The sequence below is a fragment of the Erinaceus europaeus genome, chromosome 7, assembly GCF_950295315.1.
Source record: "Erinaceus europaeus chromosome 7, mEriEur2.1, whole genome shotgun sequence".
NCBI classification, from domain to species: Eukaryota; Metazoa; Chordata; class Mammalia; order Eulipotyphla; family Erinaceidae; genus Erinaceus; species Erinaceus europaeus.
This window is the reverse complement of record NC_080168.1, coordinates 84,397,399-84,411,998: the sequence shown is the minus strand read 5'-3', so window position 1 is coordinate 84,411,998 and position 14,600 is coordinate 84,397,399.

The window sequence follows — 14,600 nt, the reverse complement described above, 5'->3', positions numbered from 1 at the left end:
TACTTTACTATATATGAATTATAGCTCAATAAAGCTTTCTTTTTCATTCACCTTTAAGGTAAACAAGCCCAGCTACGTGGCTGACATATGACAGGTTCCTGACAAGTGGAAAATGCATCAAACACAGATGGAAGACAGAGATTTGCTGCCATGTGTAGAGCTTTCCCTCCTGTCCTATATTTTGGTGTAACCATGACCTCAAAGTAATGCAATTCTAGAGCCTGTAGGGTATGACACTGAGACCCCTAGTCTATCCCTGTCTCTAGCCTTGGATGCTGACTTCACTGTGGGCATCAGGGAGCTTCTAGGGGAGGAGATAAGCTACACTGTAAGCAAGTCCCAGTGGAAGTGTCCATAGCACCTGCACTCTGTATAAGGGCTCTACAGAGAGAGTATGGGATACCTACAGCCCTATCATGGGCAGAGGACTCACTGGCCTCTGACCTGGCCTACAGAATCTTAAAAGCTGCCCAAAGCTATTTAAGTCTTGTGACAACTACACCAAGGTCACAGAGCCAGTCCTCAACTCTGGGCCTCACTGAAGCATCTTTCTTGAGGCTAGAAGATGACTCAGCTGGTAAAGGACATACCTTGCTATGCACAAGGATTAGGTTCACATGCTGATACCACTATCAGTAGGGGAGCCCCATGGTTGGTTCAGGAATCCTAAAGTCTCTCTCTAAAGTTTTAAAAGACAGGTCGTGTTGAGAAGCTGTTTGGTGATTTTTATCCATGCACAAGACCTGAGTTCGTAACCCCAAGCATTAAAAACAAATACATAAATAAGAAAAAAGATGATGGTTTGGTGAAGGGTGGGGTCTACTGACACCTATCTTGTGGAAATGTATTCTCATAACAATAACAATCCTGTAAGTCAACAATAAAGCAATATTGATATTGAAATAGAAAATAAAATAAGCTGCATATCACCAGGTGCAAAGACCTAGGCTCAAGCCCCCAGTCCTCATAAGCAGGGGGAAGCTTCACAAGCAGTGGAACAGTGCTGAAGGTGTCTCTTTTCTCTGTCTCTCTTCCTTTATGTTCTGTCGCTTACCCTCTAACAAAAAGAAAAAATGTGTGTGTGTGTGTGTGTAGAATGATGAAGCTATGCAGGTACAGAGCCACAACGATAATCTTGGTGGGAAAAAAAGGAAGAGAAAGAAAGGAAGGATAGTAAGAAAAAAGGAAAAAAAAACTTTAAAAATCCTATCTAGGTCAGAGGAGATAGTGTAGTGATTATGCAAAAGGCTTTCATGTATGAAGCTCTGAGGCCCCAGGTTCAATCCACTGCACTACCATAAGTCAGAGTTGAGTAGTTTTCTGGCCTTTCTGTATCTTCCTCTCTGTATGTCTGTCATTAAAATAAATAAACAAGAGTCGGGTGGTAGCGTAGGGGGTTAAAAGCGCAAGGACCGGCGTAAGGATCCCGGTTCCAGCCCCGGGCTGCCCACCTGCAGGGGAGTCGCTCCACAGGCGGTGAAGCAGGTCTGCAGGTGTCTGTCTTTCTCTCCCCCTCTCTGTCTCCCACTCCTCTCTCCATTTCTCTCTGTCCTATCCAACAACAACGACATCAATAATAACTACAACAATAAAACAACAAGAACAACAAAAGGGAATAAATACAAAAATAAATAAAACATCTTTAAAAACCGTATCTATACCAAATCAGCATGTTACATATAATAAGCCTGTGCATTCTCAGTCTTGCTGGGGAAAAAAATCTAAATCCAAAATAATAATAATGCATCATTTCTTTTTATTCCCTAGCCCACCACGACTCTATTGGATATATATTAATAGATTTCCATAGAATATAGTCTCAGGTTCCTCCACTTGCCCAAACCCCAACTGGAGTACCTTAATGTATGCTCTGTAAAACTGTCACCACCTTGTGTCACGTCTCCATAGACTTCCAGCACAGAGAGGAATCCGGCCACCCCAAGTTCGAGGGTCCGCCAGTTCTCAGTCTATCCCTTAACCCTCAGGCTGCGCCCTCAGGAGGACAAGCCAGTCAGATAACCTGCCCTCTGGGGGTCGCAGGGTAAAACCAGGAACCTTTCAGCATTCAGAAAGCCTGCACTCCCCGGAGCTGGTAGGCAACGTGCCCGTGCCCAAAGCTGGTTTCATATAACTCAGTTGCCTAGAACGAAGTCTGAGGAAAGCCAGCTAGCGGAAGATAAGGCCGCACCTGTAAGGCTCCACCCACATAGCTAGCCCCGCCCCATACTGGCCCCGCCCACTCCCAAGTGCTACCTGAGAGCTCCCTTCCTGCACCCCGGAGGCTGACATAGGGAGCAGTGGATAGAACAGATGCGTGCCCCCAACTCAAAAAAGTCCAAGCCTAAAGTTACAACACGATGAGAACTTTTGGGATGGAGAAAGGAAAGGATTAAGAAAGTCTCTATTTAATTGTTAAATAATATGGAGAGGCGAAGGAAAAAAATCACGTAGAAGGCTTTTTTTTTTTAAAGATAGAGACAAAGAAGGCAGAGAGACATAGAGAGAGAGGGTAGGGGTAGATAACATGATGGTTATGCAAAAGAGACTTTCACACCTGAGGCTCCAAGGTCCTAGGTTCAGCTACACCCCCCCCCCCCGACACACACACACACCATCATAAAACCATGGCTAAGCTGTGCTTTGGTAAAATAAAATAAATAAAATAAAATAAAGATACATAGAAAGAGAGTGAAAGAGACCATAGCATTGAAGCTTCCTTCAATATTTTGCCAGCCCTTGTTGAAGTGTTTTGTTTATGGTGGTGCTGGGATCTAGGAGTCTTCAGTCTTTGCATAACCATTATGCTGTCTCCTCAAACACTTCACTGAAATTTTGGTGAAAAAAAAATCACTTGATAGTTTTGTAGAAAGTGGAAAGTACAGACTATTTGAACTAGTTGAGTGATAGACCTTAAAATCCACTAGAGAGGGAGAAGATGAAGACAAGAAATATTGCTGATAGTCAAGAAGTAGGGGATAAATAAGTGGATTTACCATACCAACAAAATTAAAGAACTGATATATTGAAACACATACTGGAAGAACTGGAGATTGAAAATAATGTGTTGACCATTGGAGTACTATTTCAGAAGGAAAAAAAAAATACAGGAAATACTGCCTAGCCTAGGACTTTTGGTAGCTGTTTTATAACATGTATGTTCTACCAGGTGTACCACCACTTGGTCCCTTGATAGCTATGTTGGAATGAAGCATATTCTGATTACTAAAAACCACTCAGTAGAACTGGGGAGATAGCATAATGGTTATGCAAAAAGACTTAACTTGCCTGAGACACTACGGTCCCAGGTTCAACCCCAGCTCCACCATAAACCACAGCTGAGCGGTGCTCTGGTGAAATAATAAATAATTAAATAAATAAATAAGTCAAAACAAACAAGCACATAAACAAAAAAAAAAAAACCTCAGGAAATATTAGCTAAACTAAATTACTGGTATTGTTTGTATGGTTTCCAAGTATGTTATTCTGTCACCTCTCCAGATTCAAAGGAGGTCTCGAAACTTTACATCAGGCTTAACCTGACGCTGTTGACTGGCTACGGAAGAAGGGCAAACGCTAGAAGAAGAAGATTCTATAAAATCCCAAAATAACATTTTATGTTAATAGCTCTCAATGACTTTAATTTTAAAGTGGTAAAAGACAGACGGCCTATCTATAAATGGTTTTCTAGGGCCAGGTAGTGGCACACACCTCGTTGAGTGCACCCATCACAATGCACATAGACCCAGATTCAAGATTCAGGCCCTATAGGAGAAAAGCTTTACGACTGGTGAAGCAGTGCTTCTGGCGTCTCTCCCTCTCTATCTCTTCCTTCCCTTTCAATTTCTCTTGGTCTCTACTATATACAAATAAAAACATATGCTTTTCTCACATTCATACTATTATTATTTTTTGTCTCCAGGGTTACTGCTGGGGCTCTGTGCCTGCACCACAAATCCACTGCTCCTGGAGGCCAGTTTTTCCTTTTTGTTACCCTTGTTTATCATTGTTGTTATTGCCATCATTGTTGTTGGATAGGACAGAGAGAAAATGAGAGAGGAGGGGAAGATAGAGATGGGGAGAGAAAGATAGACACCTGCAGACCTGCTTCGACACTTGTGAAGTGGTCACCCTGCAGGTGGGGAGCCAGGGACTCAAATTGGGATCCTTACAGGGGTCCTTGTGCTTTGCACCATGTGAGCTTAACCCACTGCACTACTGCCCGGCCCCCCATTCATACTATTTTTGAGTGGCATGATACAGGCCAGACATTTTCAAATAAACTATTTTGGCAAAGAAAAAAAAATTGATGAAACTCTGGAAAGTACAAAGTAGACACAGTCAAAAGTTTTCAAGCCAGAAAGATATAGATGGTTTTCGGTAAATTTTCACTCTGTTTCAAAATAATATCCATGTATATTTCAATTGTTGTATTACCAATTTACTTCACTAGGTGGAGATATGAGGCATACTAATTACAAATGCCTTCAAAAAGAAAAAACTACTTGGTATTTTGAGAAAATATTTATAGAAGTGTCTCCCACACCACCATAAACCAGAGCTGAGCTCTGGTAAAAAAAAAAAAAAAAAAAAAGAGAGAGAGAGACAGAGAGAAGAAGAAAGATATTTTCTTTCTGGGGTCAGGCAGTAGTACATCCTACAAAACACTAGAACCCCATGCAAGGACCCCAGTTCAAGCCCTTGGCTCCCCACTTTCAGGAAGGTCACTTCATAAGTGATGAAGCAAGTCTGCAGGTGTCTATCTTTCTCTACCCCTCTCTATCTCCCCCTCCGTTCTCAATTTCTCTCTGATCTATCCAAAAAAAAAAAAGAGGAAAAGTTTTTTTCCCCCCCCTTCGGGCCTGTGGTGGCATACCTGGACGAATGTACTCATTACAATGTGTAAGGACCTGGGTTCAAGGCCCTGGTCCCCATCTGCAGGGGGAAGCTTTGTGCGTAGTGAAGCAGTATTGCAGGTGTCTCTCTGTCTCTCTCCCTCTTTGTGACGCTCTTCCCTCTTGATTTCTGGCTATCTCTAGCCAATAAATAAAGATAATGAAAAAAAAATAAAATAGAAGATATTTTCTTTCTTTCTTTTTAGAGACAGAGAAATTGAGAGGGAAGGGGGAGAGAGAGAGGGAGAAAGAGAGAGAGAGAGAGAAAGAGAGAGAGAGAGAGAGATGCAGCAATGCTTTACTCTTTGCGAAGCTTCCCTCCCCACAGATGGGGACTGGGGATTTGAACCTGAATCCTTGTGCATGATAACAAGTGTGCTTAACTGGGTGTGCCACCACCTAGCCCTTTTAAAAGTCATCTTAAAGGATATGTTCTTCCATATAAGAAATTGTCAGTTCTAGGGAGAAATAGGGTAATGCTTTAGTGTGAGCTCTCTCTGTACTATATAGCCTGCCGGCCCCCTCCCCTCAAAATTTTAAACCTTAAAAGAAAACAAAAAGAGGCCAGGCGATGGCATACCCATTAGAGTGTACAAGTTCCAGTTCCAGTGTACAAGACCCAGGTTCAAGCCCGCAGTCCCTACTTGCAGGGTAGTGTTTCAAGAGCAGTGAAGCAGTGCTGTGGTTACCTATCTTTCTCTCCCTTTCTATCTCCCTCTTCTTTATTTATCTATGACTCAATCCAATAGGTAAATTTTTTAAAAACTTTTTAAGGAAAGAAGACATATGGAGGATTCAATCCCAGTTCTCCATCCAGTTGCTCACAACCTTGGTCAAGTAAGGAAAATGAGTACACAAACTATCAATTCAAATACTTTCAGAGCAGAACAACAGAATAGCTGAATGGGTTAACACAAGTTTCAATGGTAGCTTCAAAAAAAAAAAAAAGCAGAAAGAGATGCCTGGTATCAGTGGACCAGCTACTGGATACACTTGGTAAACACATACATTACAGTATACAAGGACCTAGGTTCAAGGCTCTGGTTCCCATCTGCAGGGGGGAAGCTTTACAGGTTGTGAAGTAGTGATGCAGGTCTCTCACTCTTGCTCTCACTCTCTCTCTTTTTTAATCAAAGCACTGCTCAGCTCTGGCTTATGGTGGTGCAGGGAATTGAACCTGGGACTTTGAAGCCTCAGGCATGAGAGTCTCTTTGCATAACCATTATGCCCTCTCTTTCTCCTTCTATCTCTCTCCCTCCATCCCTCTCGCCTTCCCTTCCCTTCATTCTCAATTTCACTCTATTTTTATCCAAAATAAATAAATAAAATAATTTTTGTAAAAAGATGCTTTAAGGGATGATTAATTCTGAGACAGTCAAGGATGGGAAAACTTTATAAACAGATCAGACAAAACTTGGGGAAGATCTACATCTATAAAGTACTTGTAGGCGTAAGAAAGAGGAGATAATAGACTAGCTGTCAAGGAAGCAGAATAGGTTGGGCATAAAAATGGACTGTAGAGATTGTAACTTCCTAGATAGATTGAGAGATGTACTGTGAAGGTTAGAAGAAAAATTCATAGTGATTGTGAGACACTGTAAATGACTTGACTAAGTCATCTCTTTTTTATATCTTAAATTATAAACTGCCTTTTCTTATGTTCTCACTCCACTCTGTTTACTCTGGCATGTGAACCTGCCCTACCTGCCAAAATGAGTCAGTCTCAGCCTGGATTTGTGCTGACATGTATCAGATTTCCTGTAAAAGTTAGAAACTAATATGTCATATCTTTCTCTCTCTCTCTCTCTCTCTCATGGTCCACACACAAATAAACACACACATACAGGGGCAAATACAGAGAAAAATTGTGGTTTTTCAAAAATAAAATTTACAAATATATAGAAGGACTATTCATTAGAAAAAGATGTACATTCATAATAAGCTCCAAGAAACTCTATTTGTTGCTCAAATGTATTCTCCTTTAAAAAATCATTTATTTATTTTTAATGAGAGAGAGATACCAGAACACTGCTCAACTATGGCTTATGGTGGTGCTTGGGATTGAACCTGGGGCCTCAGAACCTCAGATTTGAAAGACTTCTTGAATAACTATTATTCTATCTCCCCTGCCCTAAACACGTGTTTTTCTTTTAACGTTATTAAACAAAAATTATTTTCAGAATTCCCTCTAATTTCTACTGTGAACCTGTTTTTCATTTAATTTCCACACATAAAAAGGTAACCATCTCTTAACAGTGAAGATGAGAATGCATTCTGTGAGTGAGTGAGTGAGTGTGAGTTGAGAGTGAGTGAGTGAGTGAATGAGTGAGTGAGAAGACTTGCACTAACCTCATAAAACAGGTCAGACAACTGGAAGCAACCATACAGTGAGTGAAGCTAAGAGAAGCTGAAGTCCTTTGGGGTAAGCCCATCAAATGCCGAGGAGGTTGGGGGGGGGGGGGCGTGCTAAACTTCAAAACTTTTGATTTGCTATGGGAACATCTCTGGCTTTATTTGCATACTGGCAAGGCAAAGAATATGTAGATGTGTATATCTGAATTCTACTTGGGACTTCTCCCAGCATTCCTATCCCTACTTAATCTGTTGTTGTGCTGGCCGCGGAGAAGAGAGAGAGGAGGTCTGGAGCGAAGAGGGAACACAAATCTTTATTTGCGCTGGCACCTCAGAATTGGGTGCTAGAGAAGCAGGTTGGGCCACGTGGAGGTAGTGAAAATGGCCGCCTCACGCAGTAACCTTTCCTGCGTCTGAACACCGAAGTGAAGTGCTGGCAAGAGAACGAGGTGAGGAAGAAGAAGGGCTTTTATAGGAGTAGCTTTCGCAGAATGGGAAGGGGGAGGAGTAACCATAGCACTCCAGGATAGGATAATAACTCTCATGAGAATGGGAAGAGGGAGGATTAACCAAAGCACTCCAAATATCACGGGGAAATAGACAATGCCCTGAGGGCACAACATGGCAGAACAGGCACTCTGAGAATGTCCCAACTCTCGCTGGAACTAACAGTAGCCTGAGGGGACAACATGGCAGATGTGACTGCATCTGCACAATTTCCCAGCATTAATCTATGTCCATAACTTCTCTGTCCATATCTATACCCCCTCAATATACTCTAGTCCATTGCTTCCCAATTTCCTGTCTCCTCAAGCAGAGCAGAGTGGACAGAGTAGCACTGGGAGGAGCCACAAGGCAATGGTGCATTAGCACCAGCTCAGTAAGCGCCACACTCCACTTACCTATAGAGTAATTTTCTAAGAGTTATAAAGGGTTCAAGGCAAGATTATGCAAACTGAGGAGCTGGACAGTGGTGCACAGGGTTTGAGTGTACATGTTACCATGCACAAGGACCTGGGTTCAAGCCCCCAGCCCTCACTTGCGGGGGTGGGGGTGCGAATGGGGGGGAGCTTCAACAGTGATGAAGCAGTGCTGTGAGTGCACTCTTCCTCTCTGTCTTTCCTTTTCTTCTCAATTTATCTATGTCTTATCTAACAAATAAATAAATTTCTAAAATTATGTAAGCTGTACCATGAGCTGGTGGGAAAAGCACAAGAGATATGTATCAAAATGTCTAGTTCATAGGATTCCTCAGAGTAGCATTCCTTCTAAGGCTGGGGAAGGGGAAAAATCTATCAACAGTTGAGCCTTGGAAAAGCTTGTGTTAGATAATAGGGAAGTCCTCAAATTAATAAAGACGCCACAATGAAGAGATCAACAAAATGATACAGGAGGTCACTTGGAGGAGTCCTAAAAGTCGAATTTGGAACAGTTAGAGCAACAAAAATAAACAAGAATAGCATTTAGATTCTAATCGACAGAATAAAATAAATATATGTGAGTCCAGATATATCAGTGTGTTAAAAAATTGAAAAAATGGCCTCTAGGAGCAGTGGATTCATAGTGCAGGCATAGAGCCCCAGTGATAACCCTGGAGACAAAAAATAATAAATAAATAAATAAAAATCATTGTTAGAGGGGCCAGGCGGTAGCATACAGTGTTAAGAGCACATAGTGCAAAGTGCAAGGACCAGAGCAATGATCACCATTATCGTTTGAGCCCCCATTCCCCACCTACGGGAGGCCATGGGGGGGGAGGGGGAGAGGAGTTTTGCTTAACAAGTGGTGAAGCAGATCTGCAAGGTGTCTATTCCCCTCTCACACTCTGCCCCTGCCATCCCCTCCTCTCTCAATTTCTCACTGTCCTATACAACAACAACAAAAATGGAGATGATGGCCACCAGGAGCCGTGGATTCATAATGTAGGCACCAAGCCCCAGCAATAACCCTGAAGGAAAAAAAATCATTATTAGAGAAAAATATCACACTCATAATTGCTGCCAGCAAGATCCACTGAGAGATACTTAAATATGTGGGTCAAAGTTTGAGGAAAATAGTCTATAAAAAAGCATAGTCTATAAAATAGCATAGTCTCAGTGTGTCTCCTCCAATATAGTTAACAATTACAAAGTGAAAAATGGTCAGTTAATAGTGGAGAAACCTGGCAGACAGCATTTTAACCAAGTGTTCTAGGTAATGGGATATGACAACATTGTGTATTTCCTGATATAATGTACTAGGGACACTGCGCCTCTGTGGTATTCAAGCCAAACAGTGCTCAGCTCTGGCTTATGGTGGTATCCGGGATTGAACCTGGGACCTTGGAGACTCAGGCATGAAAACCTGTTGCCTAAACCTGTTATACTATTTCCCCTGCCCATCAAAAATTTATCATCACAATTTAACTGTGGAAAAACATCAAAGAAACCCCATTTGGGGGACATTTTACAAAATTCTTGACTAGTATTCAGAGGTGTCCCAGTCCTCAAAGACAAAGGCTAAGGAACTTTTCCAGACAGGAAAAGACAACAGAGACAGGACACACAAGTGCAATGTCTAAATGTAATAGCAGGGAAAGCCACCCTCGAGGAAAAACTAGTGAACTTCAAATAAAGTCTGTGCTTAAAAAATAAATAAATAAATAAATAAAAATTTAAAAGTCTCTACTTAATGAAGGGGATTGTACCAACATCCACTTTCTGGCTTCAATAACTGAACTGTGGCTGTGTGGTTCTTAGCATAAAGGGAAGCTGAATGAAAAGGCATAACTCAGCTCTTTACTAAACTATACAAGCTTTAAAACATGTCTGCAGGGCAGGGTGGTGGTTCAGTGGTAGAAGGAATGCTTATGTGACTCAGGTCCTGGGTGCGACCTTTGGCTCCACATGAGAGAGCAACGACAAAACAAGTGGAACTCCATGGCTAGTGAAGCAGTGTTTTGGTCTTTCGCTCATATAAGAAAATAAAATTTGAGAGGCCAGGCTGCAGTGCCCGGGTTTAGTGCACACATTACAATCAATGTGTAAGGACCTGGATTCAAGCCCCTGGTGTCCACTTGCAGGGAAGAAGCTTCAGGAGCAGTGAAGCAGTGATGTGGATCTTTCTGTCTCTCCCTCTGGATTTCCCCTTTCTTTCTTGATTTCTCTCTGTCTGTATCCAATAAATAATAAATCTTTAAAAAAAAAAAAAAAGGGAAAAGAAGAAATGCCCTGAGGGGTGAGTGCGTGCTAAATCTCATGCATCACATACATAATGTCTTGGGTTCCATTCCTGCTGCTATAGTAAGAAGTAAGTCTTTGGAGATAGCACAATGTTGATGCAAATGACTTCCATGTGAGGGTCTGCATTCCCAGGTTCAGTCTGTAGCACCACCATAAGGCAGAGCTGAGCAGTGCTCTGGTAGAAGAAAGGAAGGAGAGGGGGGTGGGCACAAAAACTTTTCTATAAAATTAAAAGTTTTCTTTCTAAGGTATGGCGCAAATTTCAATTCTAGAATTTATTAGTTTCAGTCTTTCTAGGCCTCTTTTTCCTTGCTAAACAAATTGGGCGAGGCTAGCATTTGTGTGTATCTGGCTGAGCACACATATAACCATGTACAAAGACCCAGATTCAAACCACTCATCCCCGCCTGTATGGTGGTGGGAGGGGACTACGTGAGTGTTAGAGCATTGTTGCATGTGTTTCTCTCCCTATTTCTTTCTTTATAAGAAAAAGAATCTGTGCTCTCTACTGATGGCATATGTTGCTAAAAAAAAAAAAAAAATCTGCCTTGGGAAGTGGTAAAGTCTTTGTGTAGGCATCTGAGCCCCAACAATAACCCTGAGAGCAAAACAGAAACAAACCAATGAAACAAAGAGGGCAGATGATTCCTACAACTAGAGAACTACAGAAGGGCCTGTTTCCCACAATGTCTGTTTTCCTTCACTCCTGCAGGCCAGGTTGATCAGCAGTTGTTGGAAAAGAGGAATTATGAAAACAGTTATAAAATCCCATTTGGAGGTAATTCATCCCTGCAGTTCTAGCCTCCAATTTAAGGCAGAATGATATAGAATTGAAACATTGTTCCCAGCATGTTAGGGTTCAGAAGCTGCTTTAAGTGATGCTTTGTCACTTCCAGAGGAAACGTTACCCCCCCCCCCAAATTACTGCTAAGGAAAGAAATGTTTAATCTTGAAAAATACATAAAACTAGAATATTGCTGTTAAATTATAGTTGAGTTCTGAGGGGTTATTTTGTTTCAAAGTTTCCTTAATATTATCTTCATACTTTTCAAATTAAAAATACATCTGCCAGGATGCCGACCAGACTTCCCTGGACAGACAACCCCACCAATGTGTCTTGGAGCTTTGCTTCCCCAGAGCCCTTCCCCACTAGGGAAAGAGAGAGACAGGCTAGGAGTATGGATCGACCTATCAACGCCCATGTTCAGCAGGGAAGCAATTACAGAAGCCAGACCTTCCACCTTCTGCATCCTACAAGAACCTTGGGTCCATACTCCCAGAGGGTTAAAAAATAGGAAAGCTATTAGGGGAGGGGGTGGGATACAGAGTTCAGGTGGTAGGAACTCTGTGAGGTTGTACCCCTCTTATCCTATCATTTAGTCAATGTTTCCTTTTTATAAATAACAAATTTTAAAAAATACATCTGCCAAAAAAGGGAAAGCAAATGCTTGTACTTGCAATAGATTAGCAGATTGTTGAAATGCACCAGCTCTCAAGGGCTTGCATCTAGGGAAAATGTCTCAGGAATGCTTTGGCCGCTACAAACAAATCTGCTTGGCAGCCTTCATTTCCCTTCTCCCTTCTCACACACCCACATAGGCATCTCTCCTGACCACTGCGGACATTCCAGCTTCTCTCCTTCCAGCAGTGTCCACCTCCCTGTTCTCATTTTCTCCAGGGCCCTTCACCCCTGCAGAAATACAACATGTAATTCAACCATGATTCTGAGCTCTGGGTTACAATGCCCCAAACTAGGAAGGAGTTTCAGAGTTCCGTAAGGCTTTCTTTTCTTTCCTTTCCTTTCCTTTTCTTTTCTCTTCTTTTAATAAACTTAATTTGCTTTATTTTAATGAGAGAGAAAGATGAGAGAGAGAGAGAGAGGCGCGCAGGTTAGAGTACTCCTCAGCTCTGGTGTATGGTGTTGCTGGGGATTGAATTTAGGACTTTGGAGCCTCAGGCATGAGTCGGTTTGCACAATCATTATGTTCTCTCCCTCACTCCCAGCAAAGTTTTCTTTCTTTCTTTCTTTTTAAGGATTTATTTATTTATTTATTCATGAGAAAGATAGGAGAGAGAGAACCAGACATCACTCTGGTACATGTGCTGCTGGGGCTTGAACTCAGGACCTCATGCTTGAGAGTCCAGTGCTTTATCCATTGTGCCACCTCCTGGACCATCCAAAGTTTTCTTTACTTACCTAAAAATAAGAAAGTTTCACCTTCTTTGTCATTTCAGCTTTTCATCTCTTTCTAAAGTTCAACACACAAGGGATCTCCTTCAGCACAACAACAACAAATAACACTACTTTTTATTTTGTTTTCTGCCCTCCAGGGCCTCATACCAGCCAACTCCACTGTTCCTACTCCTGATAGACTCTTCCCCACCCCATAGAGAAACAGAGAGAGAAGGAGTGACACCATGGCAGTGTTTCATGCTATGCTTAATGATTTTGTCCTTAATGCCAAGGTCCCCAGCCCAGGTCCTGTGAGAGCATGGGAAACTGCTTTCTACTAGATGAGTTATATCCCAGCCCCCAAACAAATGCTTTTAGTACTTTGCTCTCCTTTCTAAGTGTTACAGGAAGTTGAATACTTTTTTTTTTAAAAAGTTCATAGGAAAATTTTCTGCCATCAAATTTCTGCTGAGTAGAAACCACCCAGAAAACTCCCTAGGAGCTCATTTAGAATGGTTTACTTCCAGAAAACCTAGCAAGGCCTTTTTAATGGGTTTCCCCCTGCAGAGTGCTCATAACCACGTATCCTAAGGAGAGAACATGCTTTCAACATTACTCAGCATTGTTACAACAGCAAGAAAATTATATGTTAGTGGTAACGGTACTAAGTCAGAACTGCATGGTATGGCCAACACGTTAAGATCTGGTACATTCCTCACACTGACTATCAAACATCCTGCTTGCTGTGTGAATGAATACTTTTCCTCTTCTCCTCAACTTGGTACATGTTCCTGAATCTTAAGAGAATCATTTTTGTTACCTGAGAGTTCAAGGTAATGACTGGCAGGGAGTGTTTATCCCACCCAATTGATTAAATTGAACAAAAACAATTAATCTGGGGGGGGTCTAAAAAAAAAACAAAAAACAAAAAAACAATTAATCTTCCACCTCTTCTTCATTTCACATTTAATGTGATGTTCTTTCTCTCTCTCTCCCTCTCCCTCTCTCTCTCCATTTTAATTAGTTATTTAATGTTAGTTTACCAAACTACAAAATAACAGGTTCCAGAACATATTGGTGAGGTCGTCTGCCCAGGAAGTCAGGATGGAATCATAGTAGCATCTGCAACTTGATGGCTGAAAGGGAGTTAAGATATAGAACAGAACAAACTGTTTAATAAATAAGAACTAGAAAGTAGGAATAGAGCAGGTGAGAACAGAGGCTTTAGAGTGGTAAGAAGCTAGGAAGTCTATTTTAGGTATGTTCCTAGAGGCCCATAACTTTAGTAATTTTTGTTTGAGCTTGATATCTAACATGGAGATAGACTAAAAATATTGTCTGGGAAGATGGTATCAGAATTGAGAATAGAATTTGAAAGCTGGATTAGGGCAGAGAGTAGTTCCAAAACTTGAAGAGAATATATATATATGTATATATATATATACATATATATATTTTTTTAACTGTTTAACCCATCAGTCTGACCCAGGGCCCATGCTTATTCATATTTAGCACAGAAGCCTGTATAACCTACTAGTCCCTGCCAGTCTGAGCTCACAGTTGATGGTCACAGCTGGGAATATTCTAGGCGGCACTCATTTCAGGACCAGTCTTCCTTGAGAGCAGAGATGCTGTTGTTGTTGTTGTTACATCCGAGCACTGCTCAGCTCTGGCTTATGGTGATGCAGGGAGATTGAACATGAGACTTCGGTGCCTCAGTCATTGGAGTCTCATTGCCTAACCACTATGCTGCCTCTACATCCCCATGATGCTCTCATTGAGCATGTACTTGAATGACTCTGGGAGGCCTAAAGCCTGGCAATTGCTACTCAGTGCAGACAGAGTAGCTCCTCCTGGAGCTGTCTATGTGCCTGAGAAGTTTTTTTTTGGTCCTGGGGCCTTTTGACTGAGTGATTCCACCACTCCCAACAGATGACCCACCCTTTAAGATTTAGGGAGAGA